General features: G+C 43.4%; 1 long non-coding RNA gene across 2 annotated transcripts; it reads right to left on the bottom strand.

The window, feature by feature from the left end:
* Nucleotides 1-794: 794 nt before the first annotated feature.
* LOC131914135 (uncharacterized) lies at nucleotides 795-5,599 on the bottom strand. 2 transcript variants are annotated; one of them, XR_009380077.1, is made up of 3 exons: nucleotides 5,019-5,599; nucleotides 2,476-2,694; nucleotides 795-903 (listed from the first exon to the last, which is right to left on the bottom strand). It is a non-coding gene; the product is annotated as an uncharacterized LOC131914135 (long non-coding RNA). The 2 variants fall into 2 exon arrangements; XR_009380078.1 differs by having other exon boundaries at nucleotides 4,550-5,599.
* Nucleotides 5,600-6,789: the final 1,190 nt, after the last annotated feature.

The raw sequence follows: 6,789 nt of genomic DNA on the forward strand, positions 1-6,789 counted from the left end.
TGTAAAGCATGATCATTATGAGGCAGCACATTGCCTTTAACCAGCAGGGACAGTATGCTGAGAGACCCCTGGAAAGGCCAAAATGAATCGATGCATCAGGGCACAGGCCATTGATTGGAATGGCTGTTTGCATGTTCCTAGGAAATGGTAAGTGACACTTGGATTGAACACTGAAGTCCAAGGTCTAGAAAAACAGAACATTGGGCATTTCAAGGGACAGATACTCTGGAATGGTCTGAGTGGCCATTTTTGAACTCATGGTTTGTTTTGTTGTTTTTGGTTTTGTTTTTTTCAAATTTATAATGCTGTTTTACTGCACCTGGGAGTTTGTTAATGGATTCGGTAAGGAGAACAATTGTCATATGCTTTATGACTTATCTTTACTCTCATTTGTTGCTTAGCAAAAGACTGTGTGTAATATCACCAGATTGTGCGGACTTCCCATTGACTTTAAAAACAACTCAAAATTGGACAAAGTCCACAAGGCTGCGATCTGGCCCTGTACCCTCCTCCTCCTCCAGCCCTTGGCTTTGGTCACTCTGGTCAATCTTAGTTCTTCAGAAAAGGCTTCTTTTTTTTTTTTTTCCTCCTTTCTCAAAGGCTTCACTCAACCATAAAAATTCTGGTCTTCCTGTATTTTTTTCCATGAAGCATCTTTTTTTCCTTCAGAACTTCGTAAAAACATTACCTGCTCTGTAGAACCTTCTTCATGCTTTAAGGTAGACTAGACCTTATTTACTATGCAAGTCTTTAGTGCCAGGTTTCTTTCTGCAACACCGTGAGTTTATGTATTGATTTTATGCCCGTTTTTCTTCCATATACTGCAGTCCATGAAGCTGTGCCATTCTGTTCTCCAGCATATCCTCAGTCCTTACATTCTGTTTTCTGGCATATCCTCAGTACCTACCATAGTGGCAGAGAATAAGTACTCAGAGTATTCATTGAGTGGGTGAGTGAGCAAGTGAATAAATGGACAGTGAATGAGTCTACAGTCAAATTTATACCAGTATTATGTGTCAGCCTAGTCTGCATATCCTTTTGATCTATCCCCCTGAATTCTCAAAAATGTCTGTGGCCCTGGGTTGTACTGGTCAACAGCTCACTCATTTTGAGAGTGAGCATACAACTTGAGAATGGTTTTGCTAGTAGGAGATGGCAATGCATAGAGAATGCTTAGGTATAAGTTTCATTCTAGGGTTCACAAACATCAGTCAACACTAGCTGTGATCTGCCAACCAGACATAATCATGGCTCAGCACTGGAACTGCAAATTTGTAAAACTCACATCCCAGTAGACACACCTGAGAGTATGAGACATTCTGTAAACACGGATGTGGCCCTAAAGTGGCTATTGGCCTCATACAAACTGAAATGACTCAGCATGTTCAAACAGAGTGTCTGTTTGAAATTTAGAGTCATGCCCCTCTGCCAATAACTGAGAACTATTGTGACACAAGAAGGACTTTTATCACTCACAAGAAGTAAAATGTCGTACTAAGGATAGGAACATGCAGATGGCACAGGGGTGAGCTAAACTTGACCAAGTGACACTTGAACAGGTTGTCATTCCCATGGGAAAAATAAACTGGGCTCAGCCAGATAGAAGAGTTATAAGGTGACATCACTTTTGTACCTAGCCATTTCCATAGTGTAGTCTGTCCCAGTGCTGTTATGTCATGGCTGTTGGGCTATGGATGACAGAGAACTTGTCTTATTAATCTGCAAATGCTTCACAGTGCCCAGCACATTCATTTCTCAACTATGTTATTTAAGGGGTGATTACTATGGGAGAAATGTTTAAACTAAAACAGTTATGATTGGTCTGGCCTGGGTGTGCAGCTGAGTGGTTACAGTGCTTGGAAAGCATGCATGGAGCAAGAGACACACATGCATCAAACCAACACTTATATGATTGTGAAAGCACAACTCAGAACAAGATAAGGATGGATGATGTGCTTCCAGGACTGCCTATAAGGAGGGCTGATCTTGCCAGCAAGCTTTGTGACAGTGACAACTGAGGAAACACCTGGAAGGGTGAGGAGCAGAAATGTTCTAAGGCACAGGGAAGGGGAGGGGCAGTGTGGTGGTTTGAATGAGAATGGCTCTCATAGGCTCATATTTGAATGTTTGGATCCCAATTAGTAAGTAGACTGCTTAAGAAGGATTAGGAGGTGTGGCCTCACTGGAGGAGGCATGTCACTGAGGGTGGGCTTTAAGGCTTCAAAAGTCAATGCCAGGTCCAATCTTGCTCTCGTTCTATTGTATGCGTGTGGATCAAATGTTAGCTCTCAGCTACTGCTCGAGTGCCTGCTTGGCTGCCGTGATTCCTATTGTGATGGTCACTGACTAACCATCTGAAACTGTAAGCAAGCCCAGTTAAATACTGTGTCTTATATGCTACCTTGGTCATGGTGTATCTTCATGGAAATATAATGGTAATTAAGACAGGCAGCATAGATAGCATAAATAGGGTACCTGTGAGGTCCAAGCTCTGATGCCAGGAGAGGAGGCAGGCCAAGGGAGGCCAAGACGTTGAAGAGATTTTTGAGGAGTCGTGGGAAGAAAAGACTTTCTTTATTCATCAATGCACAGGCTTTGAGGCGGGTATATGCTGGCACACAAGGGCTACACACAGGCTGGCATAGGCACATGGGCAGACCAACACACAGGCTGCAAGGAAGTAGACACTCAGATCTATACGCAGATACAAACAGAAAGACTGGTGAAGACAGAGGCAAAGGCCAAAACTTCTCATCTCGGAGCCACACTTATATAAAACCCACATACAGGCGGCGTCTTGCCAGAAATAGTTACATAACAGATTACATCACTGTTTACTTCTAGATTCCCTGGACAATCAATGTCAGCCATTTTGTTGCTGATACATTACTCCCCCCAGATGTCCAACCTTAGCCATATTGGATGCTGGATATCTGTACGGCACCATGTTTTCTAAACACAAAGTGGCCTGTTTAGTCTTCTGTTCCTTACAGGACCTCAGCAAGAAACCTAAGGTCTCATTCCCCTACTTGAGTAGAGCATAGACGAAGAAAGTGTGGCACAAGATGAGGCTGCCAGACTTGGTGTATAGGGGTCAGTAAACAAAAATAGCCTCGGAAAGGCATTTTGGTTATTATTCTAAAATTGATGGACCACGATTGACATGATTCATGAGATGGCGTATGGACCATGATTTATATCTTTGAGTCTCATTCTTGTAGAAGCTTGTAGAACGGATTGAAGATGAACATTGCAGTTGGGAGGTTATTGACACAGCTCAGATGGAAGAAACCATGTCTTAGTCCTCTGGAAGAGATGATTAGAAAATAGAGGCAGAAATGAACCTGCCAGTCTTTAAAGGAATCTTGTGGGTGACTTATAGAGGCTGCGGAGTCTGATTCTACCAAGAAACACAGAGTCAGCACCATAGCCCTTGGAACCTGTAAGGTCTACTGTTAGCACCCTGCTATGAACTCTCTCTCTCTCTCTCTCTCTCTCTCTCTCTCTCTCTGTGTATATATATATATATATATATATATATATATATACATTCTAGCCATGGAACAGGAATAGGTGGCTTTTAGTATTCAGCCCTTAACACATGCCCACCAAGTCCAGTGGCACACTGAACTGAATATATTTAAGAGATGGCAGAATTCTAGTTGTTTTATCTGCTATATTCTACATGAGCTTTTCCTCTGGAAAAATCCAGGCTGTGATTAGAGGAGCTTTGATTCTTTGACTGTGGACACTCTAACTATATGTCATCAATATGATGATATCAGAATATGTATAACCTTCTTCCTAAGCTACCCATGCCAAGGACCTTTAGAGCAGAGCTTGGTATCTATGGCTTCCTATAAACATGTTTTAAGGATCATAGGTCCTTGCAAAGGGACACTGGAGACTGTTTAGTCTATCCCCCAATGAGGCAAAAGTGGTCTGGGAATCTTCTGTCAAGTCACATTCAGATAGGGACTGAAGTCCCTCTGGAACACAGGCCTGGAGTAATTCCTCTGTGATCATAAAGAAGGTAGCTAAGATTTACCTCTGAATCAGATGTTTTGTTGAAAAACAGTCCGGTAACCACAGCTACTATTCTGTTCCTCACTCTCACTCACATTAGTGCACAGAAGAAACATTGTGGGACAAGGTAACTCAATGGAAAAAACCTAAGGATTAGAGTCTGGGGGCACAAAGCAAAAACAGAAGCCGTGTAGAATAATGACCTTTGCAACTGAACTGGGAGACTTTTAGAGATACGTGGTTCTTCAATATAAGGAAGGACATGCTTAGGGTAGTATAATGAAAAAAAAAAAGTCAGATTTGTGTCAAGCTGACACAAATCACAACCTCTTTGGTCTACACACTGTGACAGGTGCTAGATTTTATCATTACTATGCCATCAAAACATCTCTTTTTCAAATATCTGTTTGGCCTCAGAACTGTAATAAGCCAAGAGAAAATCCATACTGGGAATCTTGTGGCCTCCATACTGATTCATGGTGGACTTACATGTATGTACCCATCACATGCACATGTATCATACCTGTTCTATAGCTGAGCAAGTGAAAAGAGCCAGTCTTCTCCCTTTACACTCCCATCACCTCTGCTTAACAATCAGCAAAGCAGAAACGGGCACAGTGAAGACAATAGCTGCAAGGAGTTGTCAATAAATTCAGAAAGAGAAACAAGAGTTCAAACTCAGAAGCATGCCAGAAAGGATCAGATGGTAAGAGGAGACATGGCAGTGGTGAGTCAAACCACCTGGGGGCATTCCCATTTCTACAATGACAGGCTTAAGGAAGCCTGAGGCTACTCAGAACAAGCCAACTCAGTTCTTCTGAACAGACCAGTGCCAAGGGATTTCCTGTATTCTTCAATGAGAGGAGGGGAATGCTGGAAGAGAGAGCATGGCAGATGGAAATAGCCCATTAGCTTGCAGGCTCCAAGAGAAGCTGGGGTTTCCTTAGGAGTCCCTGGCTTTATCCCATGGAGAGGATAGTTCCCAGTCTTACTTGGCACTGAGATTGGATGCCTCTTTGGGTGAAGTCCAGACGGAAAAGGATGATGAAAACTACTACTGGGCTATTGAGATTCTGCATCTTTTCCTGATGGCCCCATGGAATCTTGGAAGAACATGGGCACTGACAACTGATATCAGCTTAAACTCATGCTATTTGAAGGATGTGGCCAATTGCTTCTGGTGACCCAGACAACTGTTTCTTTCCGTCTTTCACATACATAGTCTATATTTAAAGCAGATGGTTGGTTAGCCCTTCTGTGGCCATCTCATGGGATCACTGATTCAGTGAGTGCTGGCTTGGCCTTTGACTTTACTTATAAAGCCAGTGGCCATAGGTAAGGGCTTTAACTTCTCCAAGATGCTGATCCCTCTGCATAAAATAACTGGGTGATCTCAGAGGTACCCAGAGAAGTCCCAGCTCTCTGAGTTACTTGTAGCCAAGTCTTGTGTGTCTTGGATAGGTCAACATTGCCTGGGGATCCTTTTCTCTTTCCATGATTTTCTCTGGCTGTGGTGAGTGTGGTTGTCAGGGTGGCACATATTCTGGCTCTGAAGCAGGCAGCATGGTGAGGGAGCTCTGCAGGCCTGAGATTGGTTCTGTTTGCTTCTGTTCCCATGGAGACCACTGTAAAGTATTTTCTGTTTTCCCAGGTGAACTATGTGGACCTTGCCAAAGCCCAGGGACTTCTCCATGTGTGTTGTAATGAGAGAGGCCTGGCTTGGGTAGAAAGGGGCTCTGACTCACAGCCTAATGTCAAGCTAGACCTGCCCTGCAGCTGTCTAAGTTCCCGGCCCTGCTCATTATCCTTACTGAAAGAAGAATTCCAAAGAGGGGACCATGGAGGCATAGGAGTCTTTTCGAAAGTTTGAAACATTTTGGCTGTCCTGAACATATGCTATGGTGCTGATCCATTCCACCTCATACAAGCTGATTGGTGAATCCTAGGGTTTGTTCAAGCCACAGAAAACCATAAAGCATCTCGGGGCTTCATGACCTCTTCTATCCTATGAATGGTCCATAATGAGAATAACTCATGTATGAACAGAAAAAGGGTAATTTATGGGCCTGTGCATCTGCCTTGCACCCTGCCCCAATCTAACATGTTGATTGGTAGTTTTGGCTGGCCTACAGTTCTCAAAAGGATCCTTGAGATTCCCTGACATACTGCACTAAGTAATTCTCTATGTCATAGCACTGTCTGGTGGGCATCAGTGTTCTGCAGGCCTTGGCCACAGTCTGGATAGTTGGAGAAGAGCTCATGTGCCTTAACCACAAACTTAACCTAGTACTGTCTACAATCAGATGTGCACCTGTTGTACCTCCTCTTTGGAATGGAAATGTCTCCTGGCCTGGCTTTTCTGAGAGAAAATCAACTATCAGCTATACTTTCCAGCTTGGTTTCCAACTGCTCAGTCTCCAGCATACAGTCCCCATATCATGCATTACAAACTGTGGATGTGGTCAAGCCTTATCGACTCAGTGGTTGTTTTAGAGCCCCATCATACATTGTTGAGCTTGGTTGATTGAAGTTATGTTTTCTGGAAGATACGTCTGCTTGCAGATTAGGGTTATAGAGAAAGAGCTGACATTTCCACCCCATTAGTCTTCTAGAAGCACCACTGAGGTCTATGTGTCTGAGAAAGCAAGAACATTTCAGTAACATAGTCCTATCTTATGTTTTCCTTCAAGTGTAGAAGCAATGGAGGAGAGTTTGGAAGAAGGAAGGCTGGAAAAATCGAAGGCAGCACGTTATAACCTCCCC

This window comes from Peromyscus eremicus, chromosome 7 (assembly GCF_949786415.1).
Source record: "Peromyscus eremicus chromosome 7, PerEre_H2_v1, whole genome shotgun sequence".
Classification (NCBI taxonomy): Eukaryota; Metazoa; Chordata; class Mammalia; order Rodentia; family Cricetidae; genus Peromyscus; species Peromyscus eremicus.